This window comes from Aethalodelphis obliquidens, unplaced genomic scaffold (genome assembly GCF_003676395.1).
Source record: "Aethalodelphis obliquidens isolate GAN/ISIS:26980383/991018 unplaced genomic scaffold, ASM367639v1 scaffold42, whole genome shotgun sequence".
Classification (NCBI taxonomy): domain Eukaryota; kingdom Metazoa; phylum Chordata; class Mammalia; order Artiodactyla; family Delphinidae; genus Aethalodelphis; species Aethalodelphis obliquidens.
Window position 1 is genome coordinate 5,316,164 of NW_020837986.1, and position 17,063 is coordinate 5,333,226.

Genomic DNA, 17,063 nt, shown 5'->3' on the forward strand with positions numbered 1-17,063 from the left:
AAGGATTCATAGAGAGTGATATGACCCTCGCTCTGAAATGAACTATGTACTGTTGATTAAGCTAAGGGGTCTGTCACTGTCCTGGTCCTACAGAATAGAGGTCGGGTTGTAATTCTATTTCATCAACTATACTTCTGCCAGTTTCTTTTCTGCTTGACAAAGCTCCTCAGAATGTGAGTGAGTGCAGGTGACATTATTATACGGATCACCTCGAATTCGTTTAAAATGTTTTTTAAAGGAAAATGATTTGCCTCCCTGGATAAACATTATTTGCCACATACCTCCCAACACTGGTATCAAGTGCATGCTGTTTCCTCTGCCTGGTGTCCTCTTCTCATCTACTCTTCAGACCCTGCCCCACTGTCACCTCCTCTGGGAAGTCTTTCCATGCTCTCCTATGTAGTACGAATGATGTCCTTCTCTCTGCTTCCGAAAGCAGTTGACACATACATCTAGTGTTACATATCTTCTTCCAGAATTCTTTCTTTCCATGTCTGGCTCCTCTGAAATACTGAGTTCTTAGTGGTTGGGAGAGTGCGTTGTTTATCTCTGTATCCCACAGTGCTGGATCAGAATAGATGCTCGAAAAAGTTTGTTGAATAAATGAAATTTTAAACGGGAGTAACATATCCTATATACAGCTGTTCCTCAGTATCTGTGGGGGGTTGTTTCCAGGATCTGCTGCAGATACCAACATCCATGGATGCTCAAGCCCCATAGTTGGCCCTCGGTACCCCTGCTTCCACATCCTCGGATTCAACCAACCATGGATCGTGTAATACAGTGGTATGTCTTTATTGAAAAAGATCCATGACATGTGCAGTTCAAACCTGTGTTGTTCAAGGGTCAACTGTATATATACTTACTCATTCAAAAAATATTTATTGAACAGCTAAGAACATCAGGCCATATTCCAGATGCTGCAGGTGGATAACACAAAGTTCCTGCTCTCAGAACATTACAGATGCTATTGAGCTCATAAGGGCTACGAGGAAAAGTAAAGCAAGATGATGGGAGAGAATGATGGGGCTTGGGACTTGATGTTTTAGGAGAGTGTTCTGGGAATGTCTTTCTGGGAAGGTGACTTCTGAATAGAAATTTGGATTAAGGGCATATGTGTTTCTGATATCTTGGGGGAAGAAACACTCAGTGCAAAGGTCCTGGGGTAGGAGTGAGCCTGCACATTCCAGGAGCAAGAAGGAGGCTAGTGTGACTGGAAAGTAGTTAAGGGGTTGAGTGGACAGAGATGCAGTTAGAGAGGTGGGGGAGTGTAAGGAGGGGGGAGGGGGAGATCAAATAGGATCTTGGAGGCCCTTGAAAAAAATTTTTTGGTTTTTGCTCTGTCTGAGATGGGAAGCCATTGGAGGCTTTAGAGGAGGGAAATAGGTTTAGGACTTAGGATTTAAAAGAATCTCTCTGGCTGCTTGAGAACAAGTTCTATGAGAGCAGAGTGGAATCAAGGAGAGCAGTTTGGAAGTTATTGCAATATTCCAGGACAGAGAAGATGAGGGCTCAAATGAGGGTATTTTAAAAGTAGAGCTGACAGACTTTGCTACTGGATTACATGTGGGATATAATAGGAAGAGAGGAGTCAAGGATGACTTAAAGGTTTGGTGGAAGCCACTGGAAGGATGGAATTGACCTTAACTGAGGTGGGGAAGACTTTGAAAGGTGCAAGTTCCACAGTTTGGCTTTGGACGTGTCAAGTTGGACATACTGCTCAGCGCTTGTTTATGTTCACTGGTTTTCAGGATCTGAAGGTTATGATGCGACCTGAAGTTAAAGTCAGTGTTGTTTATTGAACACCAGGCACTGTGCAGAAAGCTGCACGTGTGCTGTTATTTAATCCTTTCAGTCATTCCTATTGGCTTCATTACTGATATTTTCATTGCTCTTTTATGGATGAGAGATTAAATAGCATATCCAAAGTCACTCAGCCAATTATTAATCTGCTAGTATAATGCAGACGCAGGATTTCAACCTACGTATGTCAGACTAGAGATGCTGAAGGTGGGGACCACTTTCTGGGCATATTTGCTACAGACATGGACTCCATAACAAAAAAGGTGCCTGGAACTTGTGACAAAAACTCAGAAAAGGGTCACCCTCACCTCAGGCGTTACAGGTTCCACAACAGAAGCTGTGAAAAAAGAGCATTATTGTACCTGAGGGGGCTAACTGATGCTTGAAAGTTCTCAAGTACCTGAAGACTTAATGTTAAGAAAGCAGTCATCGGAAGTCGTCGTTGTTGTTAAGAAACAGAAGGGATAAAAAATTGCGGTGCTGTGCTAGTGGGATAAAAGAAAAACCAAATCCCAGGCGATGCTCGTTGGGAAACACGGGAGTGGGAGCAGAGGGGCCGGGAAAGGGCCAGGGTCCCTGCCCTGCCTGCATCTTTTTGAAAGTACAGCCTGCCGTGGCTTTCCTCAGGTGGTCCTCTAGAAGGACCAGGATACGGAGTACAAAAGCCGGGAACCTCCAGAACCGCAGCATCCGCCCCCGGTCCCCTCCTTCTCCGCCCCCTTCAGCCTCCACGCGGGGAGAAGCGGGAGCGGCGCCCGCGCATGCGCCCGGGGTAAGGTCCGCTTTCTGCGACGTCAGGGGGCTTGCGCCCGTACGAAAGCCCCGCCCCCCCGGGCGCCAGAGGCGACCTGGGCGGGGGGCCTCGGGCCACGCCCCCAGCCGAGCCGAGCGGAGCCGAGCGGAACCGAGCGCCTCCGAGTGCGGCCGAGCCGAGCCGAGCGGCCCGGAGTCGGTTGGTGCAGCTGCGTCCCCGCCGCCCAGTAGTCCGCGGCTCCGGCGTCGCCGCCGCCGCCGCCAGCGCCGCCGCCGCCACCGCCTCCACCTCCGTGGGGCCTGCGCCGGCCGGCAGGCCGGCCGCCCGCCCGCCGGGAGGGAGGCCCGGAGCGCGGGGAGAGCAGCCCGGCCGCGGGCGCCTCCGCCGCTGCCGCTGCCAGGTGAGCGCTCGCCGCGGCCCGCCGGCCCCGTGTGCCCCCGCGACTGTCAGTCCCCGTGTGTGTGTGTGTGTGTCTCCTCCTGTCAGCCCCCTGTGTCTGCGCGAGCTCCTCCCACCACACCTGGCCCCCGGCCCTGCCCGCAGTGTCCGCCACCCCCTCCCGCCGGCTACCCCGGGTCTTTCTGTCAGCCGCCAGCACCCCCTGGCTGGGACGCTCCGCCCCTTCCCCCCGAAGCCCCTCCCTCCGCCCCATCTGTCAGCACCCCCCCTCCTCCCGACCTCGCTGCTGGCTCGGGCACCCTGGAGGCGTGAGGGTGCCGCCGCCGCCGCTCCCGGGGGTCCGAGTAGCCCCCGCGGGCCACACGGCTGCAACGAGGGGGTTGTGGCGGGGCAGTGGGGGTGTCCGCAGATGCCCGCCGGACCATGTGAGGGTGCGTGTCCCCGTGTGCGCCGGCTGTGAGCACCAAGTGTGCGCCCGAGCGCCGGGAGGGGAGCGCGGGGGGCGGCCTGACCAACGTGGGGCGGAGATGCCGGGCGGCCGAGAGCCGCTTGCTCCAAGTCCCTCGGGCCGGCTGCGTCCTGCGGGGATGGGGGCAGCCCCAGGCTCTGGTCCGCTCGGCCAGGGAGGCAGCTGAGCAGGGACTCGAGCCACTCTGGGTGCAGTAGACTTCTCCATCCTGGGACCGGTGTTTGCCCTCGAGAAGGCAGCGAAGCTGGGCTCTGGCTCCCCGGATGCCGCAGGTGGCATGTTAGCAGAGTTTGGGGGCTTGCTAAACCTTCCCAGTTTGGGATTTCCATTCAGAGAAGCCTGTCGGAAGTGATTGAGGAGTGGGTGGGATGAGGAGCTTAGGTGGAAAGTGTTTTGAGAGCTTGAGTCATTTTGAGTTGCGTGGTTTGCATTTCTGAGCAGTGATTGCCCTGGGCTTTTGCCCTGCGAGAAAATGTTATGTGGTGGGGCGGGGGGAGGGGGGTGTAGAGGAGGAGGGAGGGCACACTCCTTTCCGTCTTTATCTGTGTCATGTGGACGTATAGTATGTTTATTCATGAGACCTCCACACATCCTCAATTTTAAGAAGAATTACAGTAGTTTCCATTTATACATGCTCTTGTATGCTGTTATCTTAATGTTCTTTATTTGCAGTAACTTCGTATTGCATATTTCAAAACTAAGAGAAAATGCGTCCTAAAACAATTGGTATTTTGCCGGATAATTCTCAACCACGGGGAAAGAGCCAAAAGCGCACTTCATTAGCTGGAACAACTTATTCGGGCTTAATTTGTTTCTAAGAGACATACAGTGGAAAAATCCAGAAGCGGCATAGAAGTAGCTAAGAGTGTTAGGAAATTAATGAAAAGGGCCCTTCTGTTGCTGCCTTGGAAAGATGGTATCAAAGTTGCTGTAGAGGACAGAGCTGCTATGTAATGATAAACATATTAACCAAGTTGGTTTTGTGACCTTGATACATTGCGTGGCGCTTGATTTGTACAGTGCTTCCTAACAGGAAAACATTGCATGGGAAGCAGGGTAATTTGGGGAGAAAATGGTCCCCATTTTTTTTTTTTTGGTCATATTTAACTAAGATTTCAGACTAGGGCAGTCTCATGTGGGAGTGGGTTTTTTTCTTTTCTAAGATAACATCAAAAATTACAAAAATAACTCATGTTTAAGGCAGAAAACTAGGGGAAAAAAAAACACCTAAGAAAAGCATAAGAAAAAACCCACCATCCCACAAACCATAGTAAACCATAGTTTGGTATTTATCCCGTTAGTCTTTTGTTCCCATATGTATTTTTTTTTCTTACAGAAATGCTGCTTTACCATAAGATTGTTTTATTGTCTGCTTTTTTACACTTATAAATAGATTGTGAGAGGTATGTCTTGTTTTAATAAGAACTTGTTCCTTTTTTGAGCCTTTTAAAAAGATTAGGTCCTTTGCTTAGAGAGCTCCAACAGCGTCACATCTTAAAGTAAAATCTGAAGTCCTTGCTTTGGTCTACAAGGCTACCTCTGTGTCCTCACTTCCAGCCTTGCCAGACAGATCTTTTTGCTATTCCTTAAAAACTTCAAGCATGCGCCAGCCTCCTCGCCTTTGCATTTGCTATTGCGTCGGCTTGGAACTCTGTTCCCTGGACACCATGATTCTTCTTCCCTCAGGCTCTGCTCCAGTGTAACCTTTTAAGGCCTTTCCCTGACCACTCTGTGGAGGATACACCCCATTCCCCTGTCCTCCTTAACCAACCTTACTTTTCTTCATGGCACTTACCACACTTGGCAAATACCTATTTATTTGTTGGTTTATTGTCTCTTTCCCTCGATTAATCTGGAAGTGTGAGGCTTTTTTCACTGGTGTATCTTCAAGGGCCCAGAGAGGACCTGACCCATTTTGGTGCTTAATATTTGTTGAATGAATGAATGCTTATTACCCATCCATGCATGTAACCTTCCTGGTAGCCTCCTAGGCTTTTATTTTATTTATTTATTTATTTATTAACATCTTTATTGGAGTATAATTGCTTTACAATGGTGTGTTAGTTTCTGCTGTCTAACAAAGTGAATCAGCTATACATATACATGTATCCCCATATCCCCTCCCTCTTGCGTCTCCCTCCCACCCTCCCTAACCCACCCCTCTAGGTGGTCACACAGCACTGAGCTGATCTCCCTGTGCTATGTGGCTGCTTCCCACTAGCTATCTATTTTACATTTGGTAGTGTGTATATGTCCATGCTACTCTCTCACTTCGTCCCAGCTTACCCTGCCCCCTCCCCGTGTTCTCAAATCCATTCTTTATGTCTGTGTCTTTATTCCTGTCCTGCCTGTAGGTTCATCAGAACCATTTATTTTTTTCCTCCTAGGCTTTTAGATTGCTATATCATGAAGTGGGATAACAATCCTTTAAAAGTCAGGATAGTCCTCTCCTTTACATATCTGAGGAGAAGAATTTTACAAAGTGAGGCTTATGATCTTAAAAAGAATTACAATCTTGATTTAACTTGAACAGTTGAGGGAAGGAACAGTTTTGGCAAATGTTACTGACTCTCCTTCTTATGCATTATACCTTGTGTTACATTGGAAAACTTTGAAACGTATAAAGTATCTCAGTTGTGTTTACTGCTATGATTTCAGTCTGGTAGTTCGTAGTGATAGTATTAGCCTCAAGAGGATAGTGAGTTTTCTGTGTCAATAGATACCCAGAGATATAATTACAGCTTTAATGCATTTTCATTTGAGGAGTAGCTGTTATATTTACTTATTTTCCTGGCAGTTTTATCCTTTTCAATTCCCTGGTTATCAGTTTTTGGATGGCCTAGCAGGTAACTTAAGGTTTTTTTTTTTTTTAAACGTTTTAAAATAAATCCTTGATCTCTTGAGCATTTTACAACTCTCACGTGACTCTTGAACTGTTTGAAAGTACCAGCTTCATCTTTCAGGATGAAATGACATCTGTAATAGAACATATAATTGCATTTTCATTATAAGGAAGGGAAAAATTGTATACTGGGGTAGAATTTTTACAGAGAGAATATAGTGTGAGTGTAAGCTTTCTAAAAGCTTATATTTCAAGTAGGCAATCTTTAATTTCAGTGCGTTTTTGAAAAGAATCCTTGCTTTTTGCTCTAAAGGAAAAGAATTCCTTTGAACACAATCCAAACCTTCAAAATCTTTTTTCTTATGCCTCAAACATATGAGAACTTGGGAAAAAAAATCCTAAATGAAAAATTTTATTCTTTTAAGGCCTAAAGGGAGTGTGTTAATTAATTTTTCTTTGTTCCACGGGCATTTATCAAGCACATAGTCGGGGCAGTTCTGTGTGGTTTTGTATGGGCTACATTACCACATTTCGTTTTAGATTACCGACCTGATTTGGTATTACTTCTTCTCTTTTCTCGCTTGGCTCCCTCCCTTCTCTCATCATAGTCTCTTCCTAAGTGATCTCATCCATTCCCAGGGCTTGATTACCCTCTGGATGCAGATGACTACCTCAGTAACACCTCCCGCCTGGACCCTTCTTTGGTTCTAGACTTACATTTTTTTTTTGTTTTTGTTTTTTTTGTTTTGCGGTACGTGGGCCTCTCACTGTTGTGGCCTCTCCCGTTGCGGAGCACAGGCTCAGCGGCCATGGCCCACGCACCCAGCAGCTCCGCGGCACGTGGGATCTTCCCGGACAGGGGCACGAACCCGTGTCCCCTGCATTGGCAGGCAGACTCTCAACCACTGCGCCACCAGGGAAGCCCTAGACTTACATTTTTACGTACCGCCCCCCTTCTCTCTCTCCTGGCAGCCTCACAGTGATCCCAAACTTCACGTGTCCAAAATCGATTGCTCAATCTCCCCCTCAAACTTCCAAATTTGTATTCCTCATTCTTGACCCCTCTCCCCTCTCTCATCCAGCTTTCCCCTGCCCTGAGCCTTCCCTGTCTCAATGTCATTACTGTCCATTCATCGTTTCGCCAGAGACCTGAAAGTTGACCTGGATTTTTCCCGATTCCTCACCCTACCTCCAGTCCGTCAGCGTGGCCTGTCGGCCTAGCTTCCAGGTACTTCAGATCCTCCCTTCCCTCCGTCCTCCTAATCCAGCCACCGTCTTCTCTCAGCTGGATGACTGTTCCTGCCTGTCACCTGGTCTCCCAGCATCCACTCCTGCCTTCGCTAACCCGTTCTCCTGCCAGCAGCCAGTGAGCCTACCAGTCCCTGTCACCCTGCTCATCCCCTGCCCACTTCGAGGCTCCCTACCGCCCTCAGACCCACGTGCACACTTACTCAGGTGCCGGCCTCTGTCTCCTCTCTGCTCCGCTTCTCACTCGCTGCGCTCCTGTCAGGTGGGAGCATCATCGGTTCCTCTCAATGCCAAGTTCTTCTCCTCTTCTGTACAGCCCTTCCCTCTGTCCGACACTGTTCCCCCGACTCTTATTGTGGAAGGTCCTTCTCCAACATCTGGGCTCAGCAAAAATGTCCCTCCTCAGAGGAGCCTCTTCCCTGATCACCCCTTTACAGTAGCTTCCTCCCCATTGTCCCCCTCTCAGTACGTGTTCATTTCCTGCTAGCACTTCACTAAAATTCCAAGTATTTCATTCATATGTTTGTTTCCTTCTTTATTGTCTACTCCAGTAGACTGCAAGACCAAGAGGGCAGGGACAGCCTTGGCCTGTTTATGGTCCAGTCTGGGCACTGTGCTCTGCCTAGACTCCACCAGCTGCAGGTCCCCAGTACCTTCTGAATGATAAGAATTATTATAACAGCTAACCTTTCTTGAGACTATGTGCCAGGTCCGTGGCTAAGTGTGTTCGTGCATTATCTCTAAATCTCTGGGAGAACCTACTAAGGTGGTGATGGTTATTATATTACCATTATATTATTATATTACCATCATTATATTATTATATTACCATCATTATTATATTATCATTTGGGGGGTTTTTTTGTTTTGAGAAAATTGAGCTTAGAGAAGTAACTTTTAAAATATGGCAGCTAAGAAAGTGGCAGAGCTAGAATTTGGATCTGTATGATCTGACTGTAGAATTCATTGCTTCCCTTTGATTCACTGCTGCCTTCTGATATGAATGTAGGAATGAGTGAATGAATGTGGAATATGCGGTGATATTAATATTGGGTGGTTCCTCATGTTTGTGTTTCTGAGCATATATTGGAGTATAAAAAAAAATGCTTGGGTTAGGGTGGTGCATTTCCTGGGAAGTTTCTGTTGATAACCACTGTGCCAAAGAACAGAGATGAGTTTGTGTTTGGGCCCTGTGTTTTACTTTTACCTTTGCCACTTTCTAGCTGCAAGCTCTTGGGCAAATTCCTTAACATGTCTAAGTCTGTTTTTTTCAGCTGGAAATGGAGAAAAATAATAGTTCTTATCTCACAGGGTCATTGTGAGCAGCATAATTATACGCAAAAAACAGTCAATGTTAGCTATCAATATTAATATTATAAGGAGGAAAAAAAAGTTAGGAAAAGACTTTTAGCCCCATCAATAAACTAGAGTTTGGTTAAGAGTGAAAAACAGAAACCATAACTAACAGAAGTGTTTCAGTGACTCTGGTTTTGAGTTTATAAAAATTATCAGGCAATTAACTATTTGGCTTGGGATTTATAATCATTCTATTGATGTAGGCAACTTTATGTTTGTATTTAAACTTGTTCAATGCTTGTAGGTAAGATAGTTTTGTTTTCTTCTTTTTCTTTTTAAACTCCTCCCAATCTTAAAAAGATTCTCAGGGTAGAGGGATCCTTTGAGAGGCTGGCTATTTTTTTTCCCCATTCACCACCGTTACAGCTTACTTCAGTTATGATTATCACCAGGGAGTTTACTTCAAATAACCAAGCAAACAGTAGGCCCAGCACAGGCATGGATGGGCTTGGCAGCCCTTATGATGGAATATCTGGGCACAGTTGCATTTTCTGGTGGGATGACTTAAGAGCAAGTGCCAGTCTGATGACTTCCATCATCTTTGTGAAATAGAGGGTGAGGTTGTCCTCTAAGAGTAAGAGGGAAGAGGTCAGAGGAAAAACAAGGAGATTTGACGTACAGCTGAGGTCAGGAAGAGGAAGAGTGAACTTGGGGCAACGTCCATGACCTCTCGGCAGTATGCAGGGCTCTGTTGAGGTAAGAGACCGTGGATTGATCAGGGCGCCAGGAGCATTCAGCTGCCTGGGTTTAGGAGCAAAGAAGACATATAGCTGGACTGAGCCAGGGTTGAATTTTGCTGGGGGTGAGCAGCGGAAGGACAGTGGAGCAGAGGAACTGAGGGTGTTGAGCAGGGAGTGATTAACACGAGCAGTAAGGGGGTCTCTGCTGCACATGGATGAGAAAAGGACCAGAGGTGTGGATGAAATCAAGCAGTGGATGTATTGGAGCGATGGAGTAATAGGAGGATGTGGTTAGAGAGTGACATGTGAGTGGAAGATTTCAGAGTTGGAGCAATTAATTACTGGACATGACAGGCACCTGGGTTTTGCCACAGAAATAAGTGGCTGAAGTGAAGCGAACTCAGTGAAGAAGGTCAAGTAACTGAGGCTCGAGTGTTGTTTGGGTCATCCATGTGGTTATCCAAGCCATCAAAAGGGTGGCGGGACATTTGGGGTGGAGAGAAGGAAGGCGTGCCAAATCTTCGGTGAATGACATACTGGCAATGAGAAGAGGTGTGATGACCAGCCTGCAGGAGCCACAGAGGATCAGGGCATTGGCAGAGCAGTGACCTGGAAGCTTTGTGGGTTGCAAGGTCTCTTTGGAAGAAGTTGGCCTTGGCCCAGGTTCATTATGCTTCTGAAGGAGTCCCAATTCTAGGTGGGCAGCATGGATGGCATATAGATTTGTGTTTCTAAACCTGGTCATGGAAATCATCTGAGGGTCTGTGTTAAAAACACAGATTCCAGGGCTCCACCCCAGGCCCACTGAATTAGAATTTCTAGGACAGGAGTCTGAGAATGTGCATTTTAACACTCCGCCCTCCACACACACACCTGGTAGTCCTTTATAATTAGGCAAGTTTGGGAAATGTGCCTGTAGTGGGTAAGAACACGGGGTCTGGAGGCCGACTGCCGGGGTCTGAAGTGAGGCTGGTGAGAGAGAGCCTTAGCCGGTGACTCTTAATAGCTTGCCTTTCCAGGTCTAGCTGATACCAGATGCACTGAATTAAGAGACCCTCCATTAGAGGCAAACCCCCTGACGAAAGCAGGAAGAGACAGCTGGTGATGACAGAGACAAAAACTCTCCACAAAATAATTCAAAGTACAGCAGTTTGGGGACATTCATAGAGGAAACAGTCTTGTTTGCCTCTGTGGTCTCCGAATACATTAATTAATCATAATTGCTATCCTGTTCAGCAGGAATAGGTCAAATTATGGTTTGGTTAGTTCAGAAAGCTTGAGAAGGAAGTAATGCGATTGAATTTAGAAAGCTTTCTGTTCTAATCTTGCATGTTTTAGTGCTTCAGTTATCAGTACAATTAACTTATGTGACGCAGTTCTGTCTCTGAAGATACTGGATTAAAAAACCCTTTACTCAATGACAAGGCAAAGACAAGAGCAGTTATTATCCCTGAGGGGCTGCGAACATGCCTAGATACTTAATATCATGATACCAGCAACCCTACCACCCCATTCTCCCTATTTTTATGAAGAAAATTCTGTTTGTTTCCATGACAAGGAAAAGGAATCCTGCAAGAGAATAGCTGCTGGGGAGGGAACTTGGAGTTCACCATCCTGGGCTGACCACTTAGAATCCCTTGTTGCTGGTGAGGAGGGTTTGAGTTGAGTGTTTGGAATATTAAACTATACTTACCACCTGTTTTGTCATGCCCAAACACTAAAGCTTTGGGAAAACAATGTTGTTACCCTGCTAGAAGTGGTTGCTTTGGACCTTGAGCCTGAAACTTTAATTGCTCGATCGTGTGCTCTGTTCCTTATTTCCAGACTGAGGAGTCTGGCTTTCAGACTGGTGAACTGGATGTCAAACATGGCATAGCATCTTGTCTATATTCCTGTCACTTATCACGTCCTTCCATGCGCTGTCTCATCTCCCTGCTGAACTGCAGACAGCCATTCGAATGCACATCTTGAGACCAGTGGAGGTTTAACAATGCCAGCTCCACCAGAGCTTTCTGTTTGCAAGTTGAGATTAACTAATTCCCTTTTAGGAAAAAAACCCAAACAAACAGGAATTTAGAGTATTTTTACCTTGTAGAAAAACACTTTCTCTAAAGCTGAGAAATACTGACAGAGGCCAAAGAGGATTTTAATGATACTAACATATTCTCTAATGTCACACTTCCCTGCCCTCCAGACCTCGGGAACCCTGGAAGGCTCTGCTGTGTTATGGTGCCCTTTACAACGTCTGAATCACTAAGAGTATTTCAGTTTGTGAAGTGTTTGTAGGCCTGCCTTGAACTAGGCACCTTGGTATTAAAAAGAAGGTCTCTGGTCTCCAGGAACTTTTTTTTTTTTAAGTTAGACAAGGTGCATTTAAATCTCTAACCTCAAGCAGACCATGCAGTGAGCTGCAAAGGAGGTATAATCAAAATGTGGGATCACAGCAAAAGAGAGGTTATTTCTGGTGGTGGGTAGAGGTGGCAAGAGGGGGTTGGAGGATGCTTTCAGGGAATGTTTGTAATCAGACTGGATCTTGAAAGTTGGATAGAATTTTGAACTATTTTTTATATTCTTTGTTTACTAAGGCATCATTTATTTTAGCAAGCCTATAGAAATATTTCGGTGCTTAATGGATTAGCGTTCAGTTATCTAAATGACTCACTCATTCAGAATGCCTCACGCCTTAATTATTTTGGATAACTTGTCTCTGTAAGTAAGATATGAAGTATTAAGGAATGTATGATGGGGAAGTGCTTTTATGGAAGCCCTTAAAGGTGATCTTGGAATCACAGTGGATATCTCAAATCCCTGAAGAAATGGAAATACAGTGCTGTGGTGGTGACTAGACAATCTGAATGACAATGGAAGGCATATGTTTGGATGTGTGGTTTAGGAACTGGGGGAAGATGGAGCTGTAAGTGATACTGGTGAGAACTTCATAGGAAAGGAATCGTCTGCCGGGTTAGGAGGCCTCTTGAACACCATAATAAACTGAAGGCGGCCAGCTTCTTCTTGTTCTTCCTTGCTCTAGCATGGCTGAGCACGTGGGGTTTTACAGGAAGGCTGTGAAGCCATGCCCAGAATTTTTCTTCCTGCCCCAAGCCTCTGTGTTCCTTGTTGCTGGGCTTGTCCTGCTTCAGACCTGCATCTTCGTGCCACAGATTCTGTCGTGTTGATGTGTGTCCTTCTGGGTGAATCCACACTCCTTTAGCAAGCCCATTTCTTGCCGTGGTAAGTTAGCGACAGCTGGACCATTGTACCAGCCTTGCAAATGGTTATATTATGCCAGAGACCTTGCAGTTTTTTCTTTCCCACGAGAAGACTCTAGTTTCAATCTCCCACTTGCTCCATCAAGCCAACACTTAATTTTCTAGGAAGCTGAAAAACATACAACTTGCTACCTTTTGTGCTGAAATGGGGCCCTGGCTCAGAATTCTGATCCCTTTGGGAATCAACACATACAGTTTTGAAAAGATAGTACTTTTTGCTTATTCCTGATAATGCCAATAGCATTTTAAAAGCCGAGATATTTGGCAATGCTGTATGTCCCAAACTACCATGCAGGTGACTAAAGCAACTCTAAGAAAACGAATTCAGTTGCTCACCAGTAATGTACTTTTTATGTGTCTACTGTGTGTCAGGTACTGTGCTAGACACTGTTGGGAGCAAGTCAGACGTGGTCTCCCTCTGGCCTCATATCACTGACAGTCTGGCAGCTCCATGGCCAGGAAGCCACCATAGCTTTGTAGTGTAACGGTAGGCGGAGGTGGAAAGGCCTGGTGTCTAGTCCTGCTTTTGCCTTTTATCAATTACATGACGTTAGACGTTTGCCTCTCTTTTCTGTCAACTGGACTGAAACACCTTTTAAAAAGGTTTATAAGAGTTTTATCATACTTAAATGACAGTACATAAATAAGAGTTTTGAAAAGGTCAAGTTACTATATATGCAAATATAGGTGGGGGTAATCAGCTTTGTTCAGTAGGAATAGCTAATGGAGAGTTTCCACTACTCCATGGCTTCAGAAAATCACCGAATATAATATTTGGGCTGTATATTATTAATGTTTCACTAATTCTAATGTTTATTAATAATAAATTTAAAAACCAGCGATTTTTTGGTGCCTGGAGTTAATACAGACTACCTAGTCATCCCTGAAGAACTACAGATTTAATACATACTGGCAGTTACTTCAGAAAGCAGTATGTGCCTCTAGATATTTAGTATATAACTACAACAACGTATATGTGACAGTGCTAATAATCTAATATATACCATGGAATTATAGTACAGTAAGACAAAAATGTATCTGAATAATAATCATAATAAAATAAAAAGTATCCCTTGTAAGTAGTAGAAGATACTTTTAGTTTTTGCAGATTTTGACAAAGAGTTTTGAACTGCGTGGGTCCTTTTTGGTTCTGACCTTCTGTTGTTTTTATGGTCCCCTTATACCTGTCACTGAAGAACTAAGACCCTTCATTGTAGATATTTTCTGTAGCAACCTAGACATGACCCTTAGTTTTTCTGAGCCTCAAATTACTGATAAAATGTGGCCTTTTCTTGGCCACACCAACTTCACAGGGTTGTTGAGACATTCAAGTTGGAACTGATGTGCTACTTTCAATGTGAGGGTCCCCCATTTGGTTGTAGGGATAGTGGTCAGGTAATTCTGGCAAGTGAATGCCCCGGAAGGGCTGTATCTTGATTTACAGCCCAGCCCTTGTTCAAGTTTCCTGATTCTTCTTCATCACAATTCAGTGCCTTCTACATCATTTTGTCCCATTCGCATTTAAAAGCATTTCGGGGACTTTCCTGGTGGTGCAGTGGTTAAGAATCCACCTGCTAATGCAGGGGACATGGGTTTGAGCCCTGGTCCGGGAAGATCCCACATGCCATGGAGCAACTAAGCCCGTGTGCCACAACTACTGAACCTGCATGCCACAACTACTGAAGCCTGCGTGCCTAGAGCCCACGCTCCGCAACAAAGAGAAGCCACCACAATGAGAAGCCTGCGCACCGCAATGAAGAGTAGCCCCCGCTCGCTGCAACTAGAGAAAGCCCGCACGTGGCAATAAAGACCCAACGCAGCCAAAAATAAATAAATGAATAAAAGCATTTCGTTTTATACCCAGTTGGTCATTAGCCAACATTTATGGAGCTTCTGCTATGTGTCAGGCATTGTGTAGGGTGCTGTGGATGTAGAGGTGAGAGGGCCGGACCCTGACTCCAGAGTGCCTGTTTAAGTCCAAGACTGCGCATCAACTTTGGCCTGCATTTCCAGCCTGCTGGTCTTCTCTTCCGATTTCAGACTTGCAAGCCCCTACAATCATGTGAGCCAGTTCCTTAAAATAAATCTCTTAATTTGCATGTGTGTACACACACACACACACACACACACACACACACACACACACATCCTCTTGGTTCTGTTTTCCTGGAGAACCAAGACGGATATGGTACTCAACAAATGCTGTCATTATCAATGCAGAAAGAGGTGGAACAAGTGTGGTAAGCAAGATGCTTAGTGGTTTGGTTTTAGCTGTGTTGAATTTGAGGCGCCCATGGAATCCATGGGGAGATACCGGCAGGCAAATGTAGCCAGGGTGTGGAGAGATCACATGAGTGGTCTAGACTGAAGGGATGTAAATTTGGAAGTCACCAGTCTATAGCTGTCAGTTGAAGCTGTGTTTGTGGGTGATTTCAGAAAGAGAGAACAGAGTTTGTAAGGTAAGGTGAGGTATCAAAATGGAATCCTAGGAAACACTAACATTTAGGGGAGAGGCAGAGGAAGAGGAGCCAGTAAAGGAAACCAAGAAGGAGCAGACAGAGAGGAGGAAGGAGAGAGTGGACATGGAAATCATGGCCAGGGAGAATTTCAAGAATGCAGCACTGTCAAGTCCCATATAAAGGTCGAGAGAAATGTTGCTGTCTGTCCATTGAACCTAGCTCTTAGGAGGTATCATTAGAGGTGACTGTTTCAGTGTCATAATTCATTACAGTGGGTGGAATAGAGGACCTGGGGTGATGAAGTGGAGGTGCATGTTTGCTGCTGCTGCTTCTTAAGGAGCTCAGTTATGACGTATGAGGAGAAGGGGCTGTGAACTTCCTGAGGAAGGGATGATTTTAGGATGTGAGGGGTTCTAGCATGTTCAGAGGCTGAAGAAACAGAGCTAGAAGAAAGGAAGAAGGGAGAGAAAGGACAAACGATTGATCAAGGTTTCCTCCATGGATAGAGGGATGTGCACAGGGTCAGTAGTTTTACCAGAGGAGGGATGCCTCTTTCACTTGGTATGGAAAGGGGAAAGGCTATGTGGGGATACAGGTATGTCTATAGAAGCTAGGGGGCTGGAAGTTTTGCCCTCATAAAAGCTTCCATTTTCTTTGTAAAGTGGACCTCTGGCAACATCTGATAGCCAAGGGGAGAGGGTGCAGTAAGGTCTTTGAAGACAGAGGTAAAGGTATAAAATTACTGCTGTGAGACTTGAAAGTGGAGGCTGATTATTGTTGCCCATTGTCTATTGAATGAAAGTTATACTCCGCAGTCTGATGTTTATAAAGTCCTCCAGTCTGCCTTTAACCAATTCTGCCAGACTCCCTATCTTTCCTTGCTTGATTCCAGCACCCTTGTGTACTTTAGCCGAGAGTGTCTCTTGTAGCACCGGAGTGTGGCTTTGCGAGACTGGATGCTGCGGGGGAGCTGCCAGTGGACTGTGAGTCAGGAGTCCTGTGGTCCAATCTTGGCTCCTCCGTTTACTAGCGATGGGACCTTGGACACCCCTTAACGTCTCTCAGTCCGCTTCTTCATTTGTAAACTGTTAATTATAACAACACCAATGATAAGTGATGATGATGATGGTTGTGTCAGATGAGAAAACGTATTTTAAAGTATTTTGAAGAGGATAAGGAGTATATAAATGGAGCTGGTGTCATCAGGCCACGAATAATCCTAGAGCCAGGCGTTTGTATAACCTTTCTTCTTTACCACTAGAGTCCTGTCCCCTTCTCTTCAACTATCTAAATTCAGCCTGTATTACATAGAGAAATGCTAGCTCCTGTAACAGGTAAACCCTGCTGAAATCTCAGTGGCTTAAAACATTTTCATGCTCATTTCAAATCCAATCAGCCATGGAGGTGGGGGGGGGGGGCCCAGACTGGTGGATGCTCTGCTGTCTTCAAACCATGGTTTCCATGGTTGCCCTGGGTATCGATGTCCAGGAACAGGGTGGGGGGAGAGAATGTCTATGATTGGGAGGCTTTGATGCATCAGGCCTAGGATGGGAGCTGGTGACTAAGGCCAAAGGAGAGATGGTTGAGAGGAGGCATTTACTGGATGGAGATGAATTTGGGGTGTGTGGGTTTTAGTGTGCACAGAAGGGTAGAGGGGGCTGAAAAGAGTGAGGCAGGACCTGTGGAGCCTAGGACAGAATGGAGAGGACACTCCTCCTGCCTTGAGAGACAGAGCTGGGGAAGGGGGAAGGGCTGAGGGGCCCAGGACTGTTCCCCATGAAGGC

General features: G+C 45.9%; 1 protein-coding gene across 8 annotated transcripts in view; it reads left to right on the top strand.

The window, feature by feature from the left end:
- The window catches only part of ZHX3 (zinc fingers and homeoboxes 3), a 143,954-nt gene that overhangs the window by 17,010 nt on the left and 109,881 nt on the right, over positions 1-17,063 (top strand). For 5 of the 8 annotated variants that reach the window (XR_003427067.1, XR_003427064.1, XR_003427069.1 and 2 more), the window contains exon 1: positions 3,266-3,387. The exons of the other annotated variants lie outside the window; for them this stretch is intronic. The gene's annotated coding sequence lies outside the window, so the exon portion shown is untranslated. Of the gene's footprint in view, positions 1-3,265; positions 3,388-17,063 lie in introns of those variants that run through there. 8 annotated transcript variants of the gene reach the window in all.